Genomic DNA, 19,989 nt, shown 5'->3' with positions numbered 1-19,989 from the left:
ATCTAATCGAGACTGTAACTGGTAATCTTCACTTTTCATGGTTCATTGTTAGTCAGTTCTGATTCATGTTACTTGAGCACTTTCCTGGAAGTATTGGTGCACTCAGGCGCCAGTACGTTGAAAGCACCATTTGGAATTCCCTCGCTGCAATTTGTGTGAGCAGCTCATGACCCAGGCGACTCGGTCTGCCTCACAGACAGCATCCATGAGTCCGTGTGTCTGAAAATAGGTTGTCTTTATCAGTTCTGCTTCTGTTCATCAGTTGTCAGGTTTTGGTTTCGCTGGAGAGCTGCGCGTGCAACATGATTTGTGAGGTATGTTCCGCAGCCAAAATCTCCCACTGAGAAGTTGGGAATGTGTCAAGAAGAATGGTCATTGGCAGCCTAAGACCAGAAAAAAAATGATTCGTTGCTGGTTTTAACCGAAGCAGCCTGTGGGAGTTATCTCAAATGGGAGAGTACTCGCTTTGCATGCGAGAGATTGCGGGGTTTCTAGCTGCATTCTCCATCCCCTTTTAGGGCGGCACCGTGGCTCAGTGGTTAGCACTGCTGCCTCACAGCACCAGTGTTCAACGTTTGATTCCCGTGCGTAGTTTGCACATTGTCCCTGCGTCTGCGTCGGTTTCTTCCCACACTGCAAAGATGTTCAATGCAGGTGAATTTGACATGCTAATTTGCCCATAATGATCGGTGCATTAGTTCGAGGGAAATTGGTCTGGGTGAGTTACTCTTTGTCGGGTCGGTGTGGACTCGTTGCGCGGAAGGGCCTGTTTCCATACTGTAGGGAATCTAATCTAACCATCTTCCAGAAAACTAGCCACTGACTAAGTGATGAGTGCCTATTCAAACTGGTGATCGCCACTGCAGCATCTCAACCACTCCATTTGCCAAATTTTCACGTTTATTCTTTTTCAACATTCCTGTCAGTATAATGATCCATATGCATTTGAAATGTTGAGAGTGTACCAGACTCCACCACTAAATCTGACAATTCATTCCAAACACGCAAAACTTTCTGTGTGAAAATAAAATGTCCTTCAGATCCCTTTTAAATTTTACCACTCTCCCCTTAAACCTGTGTTCCCTTGTTTTGAACTTGCCTGTCTTGGGAAGAAATATTCATTGACCATTTACTCTGCAGTCTCCCTCATATTTATATAAACCTCTGTAAGCCCATTCCTAAGCCCTCAAGCTCCAGGGAAAATGTTCATATCCTACTCAGCTTTATGCTACAATCGTAACACTGTAAGCCTTGCAACATCCTCATAAATATTATCGAACTTGCGCCAAGTTCGCCATTGAAAGGGCGTGTGTTAAAGTGCCTGAAGTGAGGCGATGCTGAAACACTCATCCTGAAAAACGTGGTTGCGGGAGTTTGTGTGGAAGCATGGCAGAGGTGTCGAAGGAGCTGTCTTTAAACTATAACCTCGATCCAGTCATTGATTTGAATTCCCACCACGACCAGAACCACAGGTGAAGACGGGAACTCTCTTTTTCATGAAAGACCTATAAACATTGAGATGTCAGGATTTTATCCCATATTCGGCTGATTTTTTGACAGGAACTTTCACTAACTAAGGCAGAGGGACTGCCCAAGCTCAACGATTCAAAACCATGTGTGCATTTACTTGACTATTCGAACACAGGAACTCGGACTCATTTTTGTGTGTTTCACAGTTACTCGGAGAAAATTTAAAACAACCTGCGTTTATGCAGAAGATTTCAAAGCTGGATATTCTCCACTGAAAATGCACAGGGAGAGGCAATCTCTTATTGATTTTGTTTTAAACTGATAACTTCGACTTTTAAACTGACAGGATAACGAAGATCTGTCCATCGTCTTGGGCACCTTTAACCGTATTAATATCCGCAAAGGGAAACTCACACTAAGAGGAATGGGCTCATTGTGGTGAATTGTTAAGGCGTGGTGTGTGAATCAAAGTGAATAGTGGTTAGTAAATACTGACACTGACACTGAACGTTGCAACGCCAGCTCCTCACTCACTTGCTGTCTCATGTCTCCCAGTAATCATTGCCTTTCATATTTTCCCCTCGTTGTGGTTCTGTTCGCCGAGCTGGAAGTTTTTGTTGCAAACGTTTCGTCCCCTGGCTAGGCGACATCATCAGTGCTTGGGAGCCTCCTGCGAAGCGCTTCTTTGATGTTTCCTCCGGTGTTTATAGTGGTCTGTCCCTGCCGCTTCCGGTTGTCAGTTTCAGCCGTCCGCTGTCGTGGTTGGTATATTGGGTACCAAGCACTGATGATGTCGCCTAGCCAGGGGACGAAACGTTTGCAACAAAAACTTCCAGCTCGGCGAACAGAACCACAACAACGAGCACCCGAGCTACAAATCTTCGCACAAACTTTGAATATTTTCCGCTCGTCCGTTCCACTTCTCAACGTATTCCCGAATGCTTGCAAGTGTTCCCTTAGAAACTGCAGCTTTAGGAAACGTATTATCGGGATAAAGTCATTACTCAATGGGATGGGATGCACCGTCAATCCCTAATTACCCGAGAGATTGAGATTTTGAGTTACTCTGCAAAACCCTGGATGTCCTCAGTACCGAGGTTACAGGCATGATGCCACGAGGCAAGGATTTAGACGTAGTGACATTGAAGGAACAGCGAGATATTTTCAACTGGGAAACGCGAGATCTTTGTAGGGATAATTGCGGTGATAGCTTTCGCTTGTATTTGCTGCCATTGTCCTTCCAGACAGATGCTGATCGATGACTGAATTTCTCTGGCAGGCTCCGTGTGTGTGTTCTGTGTGCAATCAGGATTTAGTTTTCATTCGGATAACTCACAAGAAGAGAATTAAATCTTCACTTCCTGACTGGGAATTAAAGTCTGTCCTGGGCAATATAAACTCGTATGCAGGGATGTTCTGGGCAATATAGTCTCGTATGCAGGGATGTCCATTGATACTGCAATAGCATTTGGGACCTGACCTGTACAAACGCCTGTGCCTGCTCTTCACGTCATAATCGACTTCTCAGCAGCGTTTCTCTCTCCAGGTTTCCAAGTCGGTTCATATTATCACCCTTGGTTTCAATGTGAAGAAGGCAATGCTGTGATAATCTGAAGTTGTTCAGCAGATATACTGCAGCAAGTTAAGTAAAGACTGATGCTAACACGAGCTCGTTTTGAGCTGTGGTGATGTGTCGAAAACAAGAAAGACATCGTTCAACTCGCCTCATTCCGGATGACGGGCTCGAAATGACCAGTGGTTTCTTGCTGAATTAGTTCATGGTCTGGAATGTAAAAAACTTCAAATATGAAAGTACAGCGAAAGGTAACGGTTCACAGAGTGTGGAATTCCATGTGAAACAGTGACGGTGATTATATTTGCTGATTTTTCAACTTGTGATTGCTGTTTCCATGATGTGGACGTTTACATTACAAATAGACAAACTGTCACAGCCAAACCTGATCTTTGGGTCAGTGACGGAATTGGTAACACGCCTTTTATGTCGAGTTAGGGGATTGTCGTTTCGCATTTAAAATCACGAGGATGCAGCGTGCTAGTCCATTCCTGTTGTCTGTCAGGAACGGAAGGGTTTGGGTTTTCGAATTTACTGTTTCTTTCGTCCACTTTAAATTCTAGCTCAGAGCTAGAATGTCTCTCATTGTCTGTAGAACTGGCTTTGGTTTAACCAAAAGCTGCCTTTTAGCGGTTGAACTTGCATGTTGGAGCGGACAGCTGAAGTGAAGCACAAGGAGCTGGTCAAATCCTGAGAACTCTGCCACTCTTGTGTGTCTCTTTCTGTGGAAGACACGACGTGGGTAATAACACAGTGTGACTATGTCAAACTTCAATCCCATTGTTGTGTCATCTAAGATCAAAGTGAGAACCTCACTGCCATTTGCAGTGGAAACATCAGAACACATAAGGTTATGGACCAAAGTTGGAAACTGGGAATAGAATAGATGAATGTCTTTAAACCAGACTGCACCATGGGCCAAATGGACTTTTCCATTCTGCAAAACGTGAAGACGAGTAGAAAACAATCTGCAGTGAAACTGATCAGGAATGAAAGGGAAAAGCCATTTCATTGAGAATAAGTGCAAGATCGTCTGTCTTCATTCAGTGTAATCTCGTAGGTAGGATTTGGAACTAGAACTGCCATGGCATTAGTTCTATTTTCGGACAGGGAATGAATGTTTTATTGTGCATATATATCGTGGTACCAGTATTTCTGACCACTGGTCCGATCCTGGTAATGCTTGGTTTTGTGCCAGGTTTTCAAAAATCAAAAAGATGCAGGTTTTGGAAATCTGAACTAAAAACGAGAATTGATAGAGAAACCCGCTGCACCTGGCAACATCTGCAGAGAGAAACAGATTTTTTTAGAGCGACAGAAGCAGGTTAGTTATTGATTTCTAGATTATACTGTTGGGAAAATGATAATCTTACCTGTCGAATCATTGCATTTATCAAAATCACTCTTGAGCTTACAAATGTCGAATTTACAATCTTAAAAGAACTTAATAAGTTGTCATGCTACTTTCATTTTCCTGAGCTGGTGGAAGGCTATGTTTTAATGGCTACATTTCCTTTTGCTTTCTGTTATTTAGCAGTCACGTCGAATGGAGAATTGTTTCTTCCAGTGTCTACCTCAATACGTGTCTCTGTTTTTCTATATTTCTCTCTGTATCCTACTGGGCATTTTTAACATTCTCCGACACTCTAGCTGTCCATATCACTCATTTCTTATTTCTGCTCTTTGAAAAGCCTGACAGTCAGAGACAGTTTGAGATTCGAACTGCTGAGAGGCTTTCTGACGCCTGGCTGGAATCGGTCGAATGAGTCTCACATTCTCTGTATAATGCGTCTGTCACTTCGACCTGAAGCAAGGAGACATTTCTTCCTCAAAATCTAAAGACCCTTTCGAAGTTAAAGTTGAATTCCTTATCCAACATAAAAAGAAAGTAATTACATGATAGCTGAAGAAGAACAAGGATTCATTTACTGTTGGTGTACAACCAATGAATGGTGACAGCAGAGAATGAGGGTGATCAGGTCGTGGTGTCAGTGCCATTACCACTACATTCCCCGGGAATGCTGCAGTGTCTCCTGCTTCACCACTTAATTTCCACCAAACTGGAAATAAAGGAATGAGAATAAGAGGATGAGAAGCAGAAGTGCTTGTGGAACTGCGGTAGGAATCTGCAGGTTAAAATAGTAGTTAAAAAGAGCAACATACACTACTGGATTTAAACCTGGAAAATGAAGCCGGAACACAAAATCAGAAAATATAGCAATTCAAACAGGACACTGAGTGTTTCGATCAGCAACATAATACTTGCGATAAATAACGAGCTTTCAATACAATGAGCAGGTACCAGTGTGATGGGAGGTGCTTTCACCAGCTAAGCCACGGCGCCACGTTAAAAGCCAGATTTGTCATCCATATGTGCAATGTCTGAACCACTTGATCACAGGAATTCGAAAACGCGTTTTCTGTGTTAGCGTTGCTCAGTATAAATGGCAATCAAACTCTGCTTGTGCAAAAACAGACATTTCAATGCTGAGCATTCCCCACTGAAGAGGCACAGAAAAAGACAGTATCCTCTTGCATTGGCATCCAACAGATATTTTCATCTGTTTAAACTGACAGAATAAAGAGGATGTGCTCATCTTCTCTCGCGTCCCATTAACCACATTAATACACACGCAGGGATTTTCAAACCAAGATGAACAGGCTCATTATTGTGAATTGACAGCAGTAGTGTGTGAGTCATTGCGAACAGTGAGAAATAAATGCTGAACCAATAGCACTGACACTGAACCTTGCACCATCAGCTCCACACTCACATCTTGTGTCATGTCTCCTCGGCATCAATGCATTTGACTTTAATTGTTCTACCCTGCACCTCTCCTCAAGTTATTCCCGACCGCTTGCACTGTCGAATTAGTACATGCAATTATTAGAAATGCATTTCTGGGACACAGTTGTCTTTCAATGAGATAAGATTCACTGCCCATCCCTAATTATCCCAAAGATGTAGGGGACGAGTTACTTTTGTCAACTCCTCAAAGACGCCACTCCTGACGCCACTCTGTCAATGTAACTCACTGAGGGAAGAGCAAACTGACGCCACTCAGTCAGTGTTACTCACCCAGGGAAGGGCAGACGGACCCCACACTCTCAGTGTAACTCAGCAGACTGATCCCACACTGTCAATATAAGTCATTCTCTGAAGAGCAGTCTGACCCCACTCTATAAATGTAATTCCCTCAGGGAAGAGCAGACCGATCCCATTCCGTCTATGGCACTCACCCAATGAATGAACACTAACCCCACTCTACCAATGTAACTCGCCAGGGAAGAGCAGACGGAAGCCAGACTGTCAACATAAATTATCGAGGGAAGATAATACTGACCCCGCTCTTTCTATTTCACTCAGGCAGGGAAGAGCAGACTGTCACCACTCTGTGAAAGAAATTCGCCCAGGGAAGGGCAGACTGACCCTACTGTATCTGCGTGGCTGACACAGGTAAGAGCAACTAACCCAACTCTGTCAACGTATCTCCCTCAGGGAAGAAGAGCCTGACCCCTCTCTGGCCATGTAGCTCACCCAGGAAACAGCAGACTAACCCCACTCTGTCTATTTAAGTTCACAAAAATCCTCTGAAGTACGTCCTATCCAGACACTCCTATTACAGAGACATCAGTGTCTCTGTAACCGTGTGCGTTCAATGGCGATTCCAAATAACCTGCAAATGTTTAGAATGTGGCAGCAAACCAGAGCAACCACACAGAAATTGGGCGAATGTGCAAACTTCCATCAGGCTGTCACCGAAGGCTGGAATGGAAACCAAACCCGACAGCAGTCGTGATTATAAAATGGCAGAACAGAAACCTAGCAAAAAGAATTGCGTCCCTGTGTTGCAACGATGCTGAGTATTAATTAAGCCCTGAGGAGAAAGTGAGGTCTGCAGATGCCTGAAGAAGGGCTTATGCCCGAAACGTCGATTCTCCTGTTCCCTGGATGCTGCCTGACCTGCTGCGCTTTTCCAGCAACACATTTTCAGCTATTAATTAAGCCCCCGTCACTGTAGTTAATTTCCATTTTCATCACTGCCAACATTCTTCAAAGCAAAGCACGCATTTGCTTTTTTCAGACTTCCTATATCCCGCTTTCATCCCGCTTTTTACCGAATCATATTTCTGACTTTACAAACTACGCCATAACAGGTTGACAACTGCAGAATGAGCTTTGTTCCGTTCTTCACTGATGTTGATAGTAGTAATCCGGCATATTCGAGTAGGACTTGATGCACTTGCGGGTGGTGTATTCGCGGCAGTTTGGCTCTTTTTTTTTTATTTTCGGTCTACTATTTCGAGTTCATTGTGCAGACTTCTGAAGAAGACTTTTTAGAGTCGAAATGGTAACTGTGTTTTCTCTCGAAAGACAGACGTAGCTTTATTTCTGTTCTCTTATAAATTGATCTTCTTCTGATCTTTGCAAGTGAAATAGCGTGCATTACTATTGCTCGGTTTTAGTTTCAAAATCAAGAGAAACATGAAGGAGAGAATATCAAAGAACACAAAGTTCTGAGTTGTTAAGATAATTTTTGCAGCAATGGTGGACATCAAGGTCAAATTAAGATAATGGTGCAAGAACATTTAGTCTGTGGAAGTGGTATGTGACTTTAATTCCAAATATATGTTTCCCTTCTTCCAGTACATCTTTTTGACTCCCAGAAAACATTGATTGTTTTCTGTATTCACTTTGTTTCGCGATATCTGTCTTCTGGTCGACCAGGGACAACTTGAATTTGCGTCTGCATTGAATAAGATTTCGCTCTTTGTTTCGTGAAGCAAACCTGTGCATTATGTACCTCTTATCATGCTGATGGCGAAGAAGTTCAAAATGAATTACGGTTTATGGATCGTGAGCAAGAATAAAGTGATCCACTTGCGAACAGATGTCACCACGCCCTATTCCTACATCGGGCCTGAACGATCCATTGGCAGAGTCTGCAGACAGGAAATGTCTAAGTGACTAGTCCTTTGTTCAGTTTGATTTGATACCAATGGTAGTGCTTATTTTGGTGCAGAAATGTGTCAACTTCTCTGACGTTAGAGTCAAAATTTAATTCACATCTACTCATAAGGGTCTTCTCATATCGGAACATGCTGACATGAAAACAACTAACTCTGATAGCAAAGGTTTTTTTCATTAAACTGGGAGTATGTTTAACTAAACAATTCAGACAGCCAGGATGAATAATTGGCATTTGGTTCTTCAAGCTGAGCTCTCCACACCAACTGCTCCAACGAAGGCCGTGGATAAGATCCCCATCGATTATTTTGGTCAATTTTAACCTCAACAACAACCTATTGTTCTGAACAATGCTACACCACAAGCAGAGGTCTAAGTCTGATTTTCATCGTTAATTTTCAATTTCAGTTCCTAATGCACAGTTTCTAACGAATGTGGACAGCAGAAGACCGTAAACATTCCATTTCTAATATTTCCAGAAAATTCTACTCCGCTGATATCGCCTTGCCTTTTCACATCGCAAGCCAGGAACCTGGATCAGTCGAGTTCCTTTCCACACATGGAGTTGTTTTTTTTTCTAATTCATTGACTGCTGATGTAAAAGATTATTGGCCTTGAGAGTCAGCTGTAAATTAGGTCGAACTTTCTCAGCTTGACTTTCAACTGATCCTAAAAAAAAATCATCACCTGCAGGTAAATGTGTTGCATTGCTTCTTGTTTTACTCAATTCCACACACCCCCCACCCCAAACATCCAAATTTCACGATAATTCGACAAATGTGTTGAAACTGATTCGTGTTGGAAGTTGGTGGCTTTTTGTGTATCGACATATAATTTATTCAATTAGATGACTGGGTCAGTCTTGAAACTACTTCGGATTCTTCACAGTTGAAAATTTACTTTCGATTGAATGCAAAGCTCAAGCTCCACGAAATCCAAATCCTGCAAAACAATTAATGACTTTTAAGAGACTCGGCACTGTGAACAGGATTCGAACCTGCGCAGGGAGACCCCATTGGATTTCAAATTCACCGCCTTAACCTCTCGGCCATCACAGCTGCGGGAGTTTGGTCAATTTTAATGGTAAAACAACTGAATTCATTTGTTGGAAGAACAAATTGTCAAGACCCAAAGATTTCGCCAACTCCTTTGCAGAGACCCTGACGAACGCTACCTTCGCAGATTGACAGGCTTTCACCGCAAACTAGATTCTGACACAGCTGAAATTGTGTGAATGATTCTTCGTCGAATTATAGAGTCACGGATGTACACCACGAAGACAGGGTCATTGTCCCACTGCGTCCGATCGATTTTGACTCAATTGCTCATCATCTGGTGCCAAATTAGATGTGTTGTTGTGTTTTAATATTCATCGACATACGGTATTAGAAAAATTGATGCTAAGTCCATAAACACTAGCTACATTCGTAAAAAAAAATCATAATTAGAAAGAATGCAGAACCAATTTACAGGAATGGATCCAGCAACTAATCCGTATGTTCTGACATCAGGTAATGAACTTGTGAGCACAAGAGAGGAAGATTAACCGAAGATTTGGAACTTGAAATCGTCTTGACGGAATTATTTGCAAAGTTCTTGCGGTAGTTCTAGAGTCATCAAGTCCTTGAACAATGCAACACGGAAATTGGCCCTTCTTTCCAACATGACCATGGTGGACAGTTACCCTAAATTAATAGGTCCCATTTGCCAACATTTGGCCCACATCCCTCTAAACCTTGTTACTCATATATCCATCCAGATGCCATTAAATGTTACAGTTGTACCAGTCTCCAACAATTTCTCTGGCAGCTCATTCTGGACGCGTCTGAAAAAGTTGCCCCTGACGTCCCTTTTAATTCCTTACCCATTAATTTTAAACCGATGTTTTCTAAATTTTGACTTCCTCACCAGCCGAAAAACACCTTGACGAGTCAACCTATCCATGTCCCTCATGATTAATAAATAGCAACGATTTGACTTTATCATACTTGTCAGGAGGGAAATGTGTGGAGATTATTTGTCGATGGTTTGAAGTAGAAAGTCTAATGTACAGATTTTTAGAAATGCACCTTGGAGAAGTTTTTAACAAGTCATTGAAGTCTAGTAGCAGTTGGAGAAGTATGTTGTGAAAGCTGCAGAAGGATTTCAGGGCACGAGAACGAAGCATTATTTCCAATGTATGGTGGCTCAGTTCGACCGCACTTGGACTACAGTATGAGGAATTATAATCCTCAATTTAGGAAAGATACTAATGCCATATCAGGAATACCACGAATAGTGATTAGCCTTGATATCATGGATGAACGTTAGTCCTCTGAATTGATTTTTTTTTAACAGTTTCAAAACAAGAGAGGTAATCTCATTGAGAGTTGCAAAATATTTGAAGAGATAAACAGGGTGGTGCAATTAAATTTTGTTCCCTCATTGGTGAATCTAGAAGCAGGAGAGGACAATTTTAAAATGAAGCACTGTGATTTATGACCAGGATGAGAACTATTGATTTTTGTCTTAGCCTTGAGGAGTCTCGCTATTCAGCACTACAGTGAGACTTGGATATTTGGTCTTTGAATGCATCACTATCAGCCTGACCCGCCGACACTTACTGCATCACTATAGACCTGACCCCTCACACTTCCCACCTTAATATCAGCGTGAACCCCTCAAACTTACTGCATCACTATCCATCTGGCGCCCTCACACTTACTGCGCCACTTTCATTTCGAGACCCTCATTTTGACTGCGTCACAGTCGGCCTGACTGCCAAACACTTACTTTGTCACTATCAGTCACGCCCTTACACTTCCTATGTTACTATCACCCTGACTCCTTACACTTACTGTGTCACTATCAGCCTGACTCCATCACATTTATTGTGTCAGTATCAGACTGACGCCTCACTCTTATCTTGTCACTAAAACACTGTCCCGTCACATTGACTGTGTCACTATCAGGCTGACACCCTCACACTTACTGCTTCACTATCGCAATGCCCCTCTCTCACTTATGACGTCATTTACACCCTGACACCCCAGACTTGCTGCGGCACTATCACACTGAGGGCCTTACACTTAGTGTCACTGTCATCCTGACCCCTTACACTTACTGCGTCACTATCACACTGGTATCTCACACCCACGGTGTCACTATCATCCTGAACCGCTTACACCTATTGCGTCACTATCACTTTGACCCCAAACACACTAACTGCATCAATATCAGTCTGACTATCTCACACATACTGCGCCACTACCAGGCTGACTCCCTCACATATACTGCGTCACTATCAGACTTACCCACTCATGCTGACTGTGTCACTATCACCCTGAATCCTCACTCTTACTGGGTCAAGATCATTGTTCCCCCATATACTTACAGCGTAACTATCATCCTGACAACGTCACACTTACTGCGTCTTGATCAGCCTGATCCCCTCAAACGTAATGCGTCACTATCAGCTTCAACTCTCACATTTACTGCGTCACTTCTGACACTACCCCTGCACACTTACTACATCCCTATCCGCCTTAGCCCTTCGCATTTACTTCATCACTATCAGCCTGAGACACTCACACTTACAGCTTTACTACAACCTGGCCCTGTGAGTGCATCTATATCACTGTTACCCTGACCCCTTGCCCATACTGCGTCACTATAAGCCTGGCCCCTCAAATGTTCTGATTCACTATCACACTGACATTTCACACTCACTGCGTCACTATCACCCTGACCCCTCACAATTACTGCATCACTACAACCTGACCCCCTGAATGCATCTGCGTCACTGTCACCCTGACCCCATCACACTTGCCATGTCACCATCACAATGGCACATTCACACAGTCTGCTTCAGTGTCATCATGACACCTCACACTTACTGCATCACTACCATCCTCCCTCTCATACTGACCTGTCACTATCATCCAGAGCCACTCACACTTATTGCGTTCCTGTCACTCTGCTCCCAACACACTCACTGCGTCACTATCACCCTGACACTCGCACACTTCCCGCATCACTATCAGCCTGACCCCTCACAATTTCACCTTATCTATCAGTCTGACTCCTCACATTTCCTGCATCACTGTCACCCTGTCACTTAACACTTACTGGCCAGTATTAGCCTGACGACCTCAACTTACTGCATCAATATCAGCCTAAACACTCACACTAACTCCGTCATCATCTCGCTGACCCCCTCACACTCACTGCGTCACTATCACCCTGTCCCCTTTCACTTCCTGCATTAGGATCACTCTCACTCACGGACACTTACTGCATCACGATCAGCCTGACCCCTCACACATACTGTGACACTATCAGACTGACCCCTCACACTTACCGCATCCCTAACAGCCAGACATCCCAACAGCCTGACCCCACCACACCTGCTGCGTCTCTATCAGCCTGACCCCTCACACCTACTGCTTCACTATCAGACTGACCCCTCACACTTTCCGCATCCCTAATAGCCTGACATCTCACACTTACTGCGTCACTATTCCCCTAACACCTCACTTTTATTGGCCACGATCAGCCTGACGGTCTCAGCTTACTGTGTCACTACCAGCCTGAACGCACACACTTACTCCCTCACTATCACCCTGACTGTCTCACACTCACAGCGTCAGTCTCTTCCTGACCCCATCACACTTACTGCGTCACTATCACCATGGCCCCTTCCACCTTATGCGTCAGGATCAGCCTGACACAGTAACACTTACTGCATCACTATCAGCCTGATCTCCTTGCAATTACTGCGTCACTATCAGCCTGACCACTCACTCTTATTGCGTCACTGTCACACTGACCCCTCACACGAAGTGTTTCACTGTCACCTTGACCACTTCACACTTACTGCATCACTATCACTCTGACCCCCCTCACTGCGTAACTATCGGACTGATCCACTCACACAGTCTGCGTCACTACCACGCTGACACCTCACCCTCATTGTGTCACTATCATCTTCACTCCATCACACTTATTGAGTCACTGTCAGCCTGATCCCCTGTAATGGAAAATTATCATTTATTGTGAAATCTGTGAAACCATGGTTGAAACAAAGAAGTATGGACCTAACTTTGCAAAAAGACAGAAAAAATGTAAAGTTCAAACTAATTTACAGCTGACTCTCAAGGCCAATAATCTATTATATCAGCAGTCAATGAATTCGAAAAAGCAACTCCATGTGTGGAAAGGAACTCGACTGATCCAGGTTCCTGGCTTGAGGTGTGATAAGGCAAGGCAATACATAGTATAAAGGGAATATATGAAAACCGTCAGGCGTCCATTTCATGAGGCGTCTTGCAAATGTGTCGGGTCCACTCTGCAAATTTCAAAAATAAACTTTTTATTTGCTCTTGGTCGCATTTGCGTCGAGTCGATTGAAATTCCACGGCAGTAAACTAGGGGGCTCGCCTGGGACCCTGCGACTGGTAAGATTTTGAAGATTCCCAGGAGGTGTACGCGCCACTGCCTTGAATGTCTTTCACTTCATCTCCAGCGCTGAATTGGCCCCTTTGCGTGAGAGGAGTGGGGTAAGTGGATCGCCCCAGAGTCGCGTTCCGAATCGAATAGGGTCAAGGTAAAAGTTGTGGCTAAAGTAATCCGACATAGAGACTCGTTCGAAGAGAATAAATGAAGCAGGAAGAGGGACCAGTGAACTCTCGCGCGGTATTCAAGTAAAACTCAAGGGAAAGGATTGCCGTCTCTCGAGAGTTTAAGAGGTAGCAAGATTAACGGTGGTTTGAGACTTGGAGCCACCATGGGCAGCGTTGGAGTCGCCAAAGCTGTACCAGTTACGTGGGTTCTTGGTTTGTGAAAACCAAGGCAATGAGACGTCGCGCCCAATGAGAGGGGACCTCCTGAGGTAAAAGCAAGTTATATTGGCAAAGAGAAGATTATGGTATCGTGTGTGTGTGTGTGTGTGTGAGAGAGAGAGATAGACAGATATACAGACAGAGAGACAGAGAGAGAGAGATGAACACTTTTCCAATATCCATGAAAATCGGCTCCAGCAAGAGCGAACAAAAAGAGGGTCGACAGACAACTCAGAATGGTCAAGAAAAAATAGAATATATGCTAAATAATTATGGCCCAGTTTCTGTAAAGCAGTTAAAAATGTAAATCAAGGAATGTGTTTTTCTGGAGGAAGGAAGTTTTAGTAACATGCAGTTGCAAATGTTGAGGTCACCGTTGGAGGAGAGAGAGAGAAGGAGAAACGGAAGGGTAAAATAGAACCTGTGAATTGGAGTGCTTATAACATGTTGAAGGCTGAGCCTGATTTAAGGGAAAGAAAATCTCGAATAAAAGATAGATCAAGTACAGGTACAAACACCAGCGCACATGCACACACACACACACGGAAAACAACCTAATGAAGCTGTACAGTGTCTTAAGACTGGATCAGATCCTGACCTTAATGGGTGCCCTCGAAGAGCTACAGCCCCCTGCGAGATCCACTTCGTGAAGATTCCAAGTCAACGGTCGCCGCCTCAGGTTCTGTTGAATCACCAATAGCATATCGTACCCACAATCAATTGAAAAGAATCCCTAAAGAAGTCGAGGCAATGTCCCAGTACCTTAAGCACCTCACGAAAGTCGATTACGTCTATTGTGGACTGATACTACCCAAGGACATAACGACGGCAGAGATCACACCGTTTGAGGCACACCAACGGAATGAAGTACGAAACAACAAAATAGGTAACAATACACGTGTATTACCTGGGACACGGGAAAGCTGAATTAGATAGAACAAGACATAATACATGCTGAAAAATTGCTGGCTCAAGAGAATCATAACCGGAAATTAAAGATGGAACAGCAATTACATAAACCTCAGCTTATTATGATGCAAATGGTCGTTCAGCCGTTGGAGGGAGGAACTGCGGGAAAAGAGAGAGGCACAGGTGGAGTTCGCAAAAGAGGAAGGGATCGCGGAAGTGCGCTTGCAGAGATAGATCTGGCTGGTGCTTTGTTTGCGGAGCAATGGGCCACTGGTCGAGACAGTGCCCGCACAGACAGCCTCAATCGGTCCTGGAGGCTGGACAGCATGGTGACTGACAGGGGACGACTGAGGTTGAGGTGGGCACGCCACAAGGTATAGGTAAACCTCTTTCCTTTATAGTTGGCAACGAAGAATCCCTTATGCTAATCACTTCTACTAACCTAACGGGCACTGAGATGTGTCCCAACACTATATTGAACATTGAGATTGCGAAGTGTGGACAATATGTTCAATATAACAATGGTGCGTATATGTCGATGCCTAACTCTATGTTATATGTGGCAGGTACACCAGTTACCTTATTGGTAGATACATGGCCAGCACATTCACTCCTCAAATCAAGACAGTTCAGAGAGTTGACGGCAATAAAGACAAGTGGAATGTTCCTGAACTCAATGGAGGCATCAGGCGTCGTGATATGAGAGAGTTGTACCGCACCCCTATTGTGTGAAATCAGTAATGTGCATACATTCTAATTCTCAATTTTGTTAGCGGAATTCTGTCCTTTACATTTGATGGCTCGGGATCTCATAGTGAGACTGGGGTTGTATTTGCTCAGTACTCCGACGGGCTTGCAGGCAATTCAAAGGGAAAATTCACAAGTGTAAACTGTAAAATTCTACTCACGACCCCTGGTGTATATCTATGAGTGGCGAATAAGCCAGAGAGCAATGAGTTCAGTGAGCAATTCACTCGCCCTGGAAGCAGGTAAGCATGTTAATCCTATTAACACCGATTTTCTTTTTGTGGGAATATGCTGCACTGCACAGCACACATACGCCACGATGGCCCTGAGGAACCATAAGAGAAGTATTGGTTCAGGAGATTGGTTAAACCAGGTCAGTTGTTATTGTGCGAATTTTATTGTGGGGATGGCAGATGTACAGTCAGTGTGAACTTATGTAAAGTACCTATCACGGCAAGTAAACTCTGTATGTTTGATGTGGAAGGCGATGCTCCTCACGTGCCACTGGCGAAGGTATCCAGTGACTGATGGCAGGATTTGGGGCCATGGGTACTAAAGGCTTAAAGAACGAAATGTTGGGTGTTCTGGGACGATGTGGGTATGTGGTTCAATGCAGATGTGCGGACATATAGGAAGAAATTAATTTGTTTAACTCAGGCAATAGAACAGTCGAGGTAACCCCCGCGAGCCCTGAAGAGCCTCGAAGGCCTGCATGGCGTTTCCCTAAGACAAACTTCTCAGACCCAAGATTAATAACGGTCCCTACTGAATTATGGTTAAAAGGCAAACATGATGTGGGGCTTATACGAGGTTGTGAACCAATACGAGAAACCATAAAGTCGGAGTATCGTCCTTGCAGGGCACAATACCCGTTAAAACCCAAGGCCATGGACGTAGTTACTCCAGTCTTTCAATCCTTCCCAAAGGTGAGAGAGATAATCCCCTGTGTAAACTCACCGATGAGAACTCCCATTTTTCTGATCAAAAAGGCAAAAATTCCAAGTGAACCGGGAGAATGCAGGTTTGTTCAAGACCTGCAAACAGTCAATAACAGTGTTGTCCCGCGCGCATCAAATGTTCCAAAACCCTATACTGTATTAGTTCAATTTCGACTGGACAGTATATGGTTCCCTGCTGTGGATTTAGCAAATACATTCTTTAGTGGAACGGTGCATCCAGATAGCCAATTATGGTTCGCTTTTTCATTCAAAGGGAAATCTTATGAGTTCACACGACTTTGTCAATGTTACTGTGAGTCACCCACTATATATAATGAGGCTCTACGCAGGAGTCTGGAGACTTTTCTTTTAACCCCTGGGTCTGCGCTTCTGCAATCTGTCGACAATTGCTTAATAGTAGCACCGACAGACGAACAACGTGAGAAGGATTCCCTTGCATTGCACGAGGGAAGGGCACAAAGCCAGTCTCGCAAAGCTTTGATTTATGCAACAACAGGTGTAGTTCTTCAGTCACTTAATATCTGAACAAGGGAAGGCCATTGGTCAAGACAGAGTGCAAGTAATTCAGCTATTTCCAAGGCCTCACATGAAGAAACAATTGCTATCCTTTTTGGGCATACGCTCCTACTGAAGAACGTTTATCCCACATTACACAAATCTTGAGGCGCCCTGAAGTGACATGGCCCATGGAAAAGGGTAGCAGAACCAAGGTCCGTTGCAATGGATTTCAGCGGCCGAGTTGAATTGAAAAAGACGTTTCAAAGTCCACCTACACTGGGGTTTCCGAATCCAAACAAGCCTTCTGTCAAACGGCAGATGAGAAACATGGCTGCCTGACATCTGTGTTGTTGCAGGATCATGGGGGAAAATTCAGACTGGCAGCTTATTTTTCAGCTAAGCTAGACCTCGTAGCTGGGGGATTGTGTAAATGCCTGCGAGCTGTGGTTGCAGCTGAAAAGGCTGTTGCAGTGTCCAGGGATATAATCAGCTATGGCGACTTAAGCTGAAAATGTGTTGCTGGAACAGCGCAGCAGGTCAAGCAACATCCAGGGAACAGGAGAATCGACGTTTCGGGCATAAGCCCTTCGTCAGGATGCTGCCTGACCTGCTGTGCTGTTCCAGCAAAACATTTTCAGCTCTGATCTCCAGCATCTGCAGACCTCACTTTCTCCTATGGCGACTTAACCAAACTCATCGCACATGCAGTATCCTTGCTGCTTTCCGAGCAAACGACAGCACATACGTTGGCAGCTCGTTGACTCAGATACAATACTGTGTTATTGGAAAAGCTTAACATTGCAATAAAACGATGTAACGTCGTTAATGCTGCTAATCCTCTCACTAGAGAAGGAGACGGAGACCCACATGATTGTATCGCTGAAATTAATGAAATGTGCTGCCGAGACAAGACTTGCAGAATTCACCACTTCAGAATCTAAATATGGAGTTTTCTTTGTGGATGGGTCAGCATTCAGGAGCAAGGAGATAGGCCAGAATTTTATCCGGCATGCTGTAGTAACTAACCATGAGGTATTCAAAGCGGGATCACTCGTTTCTCAACTGTCAGCGCAAGCGGCGGAGCTGATTGCCTCGACTGAGGCATGTAAATCGGCTAAGGGAAACATAGCGAATATTTAACCGAGAGCAGATATGCATTCGGAGTTGCACATGATTTTGGAACCCTGTGGAAATACAGGGACTTCTTGACCTTCACCGGAAAGCCCATCACACACCGTGATCAGATTTCTGACCTCTTGGAAGCGGTCCTATTCCCTAAATCAATTGCTGTGTGTAAATATGATGCCCACATGAAAAATAACGATTCAGTTTCTCAAGGAAACGCAAGGGCAGACTCAGCGGCAAGGACGGCAGCCCAGCAGCCGGTAAATGATCAGTTTGACATGGGAATGACAAAAATCCTTACCCCAACAGCAGACGTACGGGAGTCACAGTCAAAGTCCAGGCTTGAAGACACGTTTGAGTGGGAAAAAGCAGAGTGCAGTTTGAGGTAAGGGGTACGGTGTGGCTCCAATTTTAAACCTTTTCTACCACGATCATTATTTCCATTCTATGCCAAACTGACACACGGTAAGGAACATGTGTCAAAAGTGGGGAGATATGGCAGCATTTCAGCACAGTGGCACACTGAGTGATTTACTCATTACTTCCAAAAATATTGTGAACGATGTATTATCTGTGCCACAATAATGTGGGGAGGGGAATACAGATGAGTCATGTAGCACTTCCGAAACCCAAAAACCAATTTTAACATTTACAACTGGATGTTACCGAACTAACACCCTGCGAAGGAAAAAAGGTATTGTCTGGTAATAGTTGATAAATTTTCCAAATGGGTGCAAGCGTTCCCCACGGCAAAACAGAATGCCAGATCCGTAACCAAAGCTTTCCTAACTGAAATACTTCCGAGATGGAGCATCCCTGAGAGGCTTAGTAGTCCCAAGGTTTGCGAAGCTTTATAGCTCCGGTTGAGGTTCAGGGTGTAGGTTTGCTCGCTGAGCTGTACGTTTGTTATCCACACGTTTCATTACCTGGCGAGGTAACATCATCAGTGGCGACCTCCAAGAGAAGTGAAGATGTTGTCTCCTGCTTTCTATTTATATGTTTGTCCTGGATGGGGTTCCTGGGGTTCGTGGTGATGTCATTTCCTATTCGTTTCTGAGGGGTTGACAGATGGTAAACCGATTTATGTGTTTGTTTATGGCGTTGTGTTTGGAGTGTGAGGCCTCTCGGAATTCTCTGGTGTGTCTGCATATACAGTAAACCGACAAACACTGACCAAATACTTAACTACACCAGCAACCAAACCAACACGCAAAAAGGAAGCTGTATCAGAACACTATTCCAACGAACCACCACACATTTCAATACAGACAAATTTCGGAAAACAGAGGAGAACCACCTATACAACGTATTCAAGAAGAATGGATACTTCAAAAATACAGTCCACAGATTCCTCAGGAACAAACCACGACAAGTAGACCTAACACAGCCAGAAACCCTATCGACCTTTCCATACATCAATGAAGTCTCGGAAGTGGCAGCCAGACTACTAAGACCTCTCGGAATCCACAAACAGTCTCAAACAAAACTAACAAATTTAAAAGACCCAGTACAACCCATGGACAAAATCAACGTCATATACAAAATTCCATGCAAGGACTGCTACAAACACTACATAGGACAAACAGGAAGAAAGTTAGCCACCAGGATACAGAACACCAGCTAGCCACAAAAAGACACGACCCTCTCTCCCTCGTAGCCCTTTACACGGATGAAAGAAAAACACCATTTCGTCTGGGACAACACATCTATCCTGGGACAGGCTAAGCAAAGACATGCCAGAGAATTCTTTGAGACCTAGCACTCCAACCACAACGCCATAAAAAAGACATATATCTAGATAGTATCGATCAACCCCTCAGAAAACGAATAGGAAATGGCATCACCACAAAACCCAGGAACCCCATCCTGGACAAACATATAACTAGAAAGGAGGAGATAACAGCTTCTCTTCACTTGGAG

At 44.1% G+C, this 19,989-nt stretch overlaps 1 long non-coding RNA gene and 1 other non-coding gene across 2 annotated transcripts in view; both read right to left on the bottom strand.

The window, feature by feature from the left end:
* LOC148137950 (uncharacterized) overlaps positions 1-19,989 on the bottom strand; it is a 593,433-nt gene that overhangs the window by 509,370 nt on the left and 64,074 nt on the right. The gene's annotated exons all lie outside the window — the stretch shown is intronic.
* Positions 8,989-9,070, bottom strand: trnas-uga (transfer RNA serine (anticodon UGA)). The gene has a single exon. It is a non-coding gene; the product is annotated as a tRNA-Ser (tRNA).

Source organism: Chiloscyllium plagiosum, unplaced genomic scaffold (genome assembly GCF_037043375.1).
Source record: "Chiloscyllium plagiosum isolate Xiang-an unplaced genomic scaffold, Cpla_swu_hap1 HiC_scaffold_42, whole genome shotgun sequence".
Taxonomy (NCBI): domain Eukaryota; kingdom Metazoa; phylum Chordata; class Chondrichthyes; order Orectolobiformes; family Hemiscylliidae; genus Chiloscyllium; species Chiloscyllium plagiosum.
Note: the sequence above shows the minus strand (reverse complement) of the source record. Positions and strands in the feature narration are given on the sequence as shown.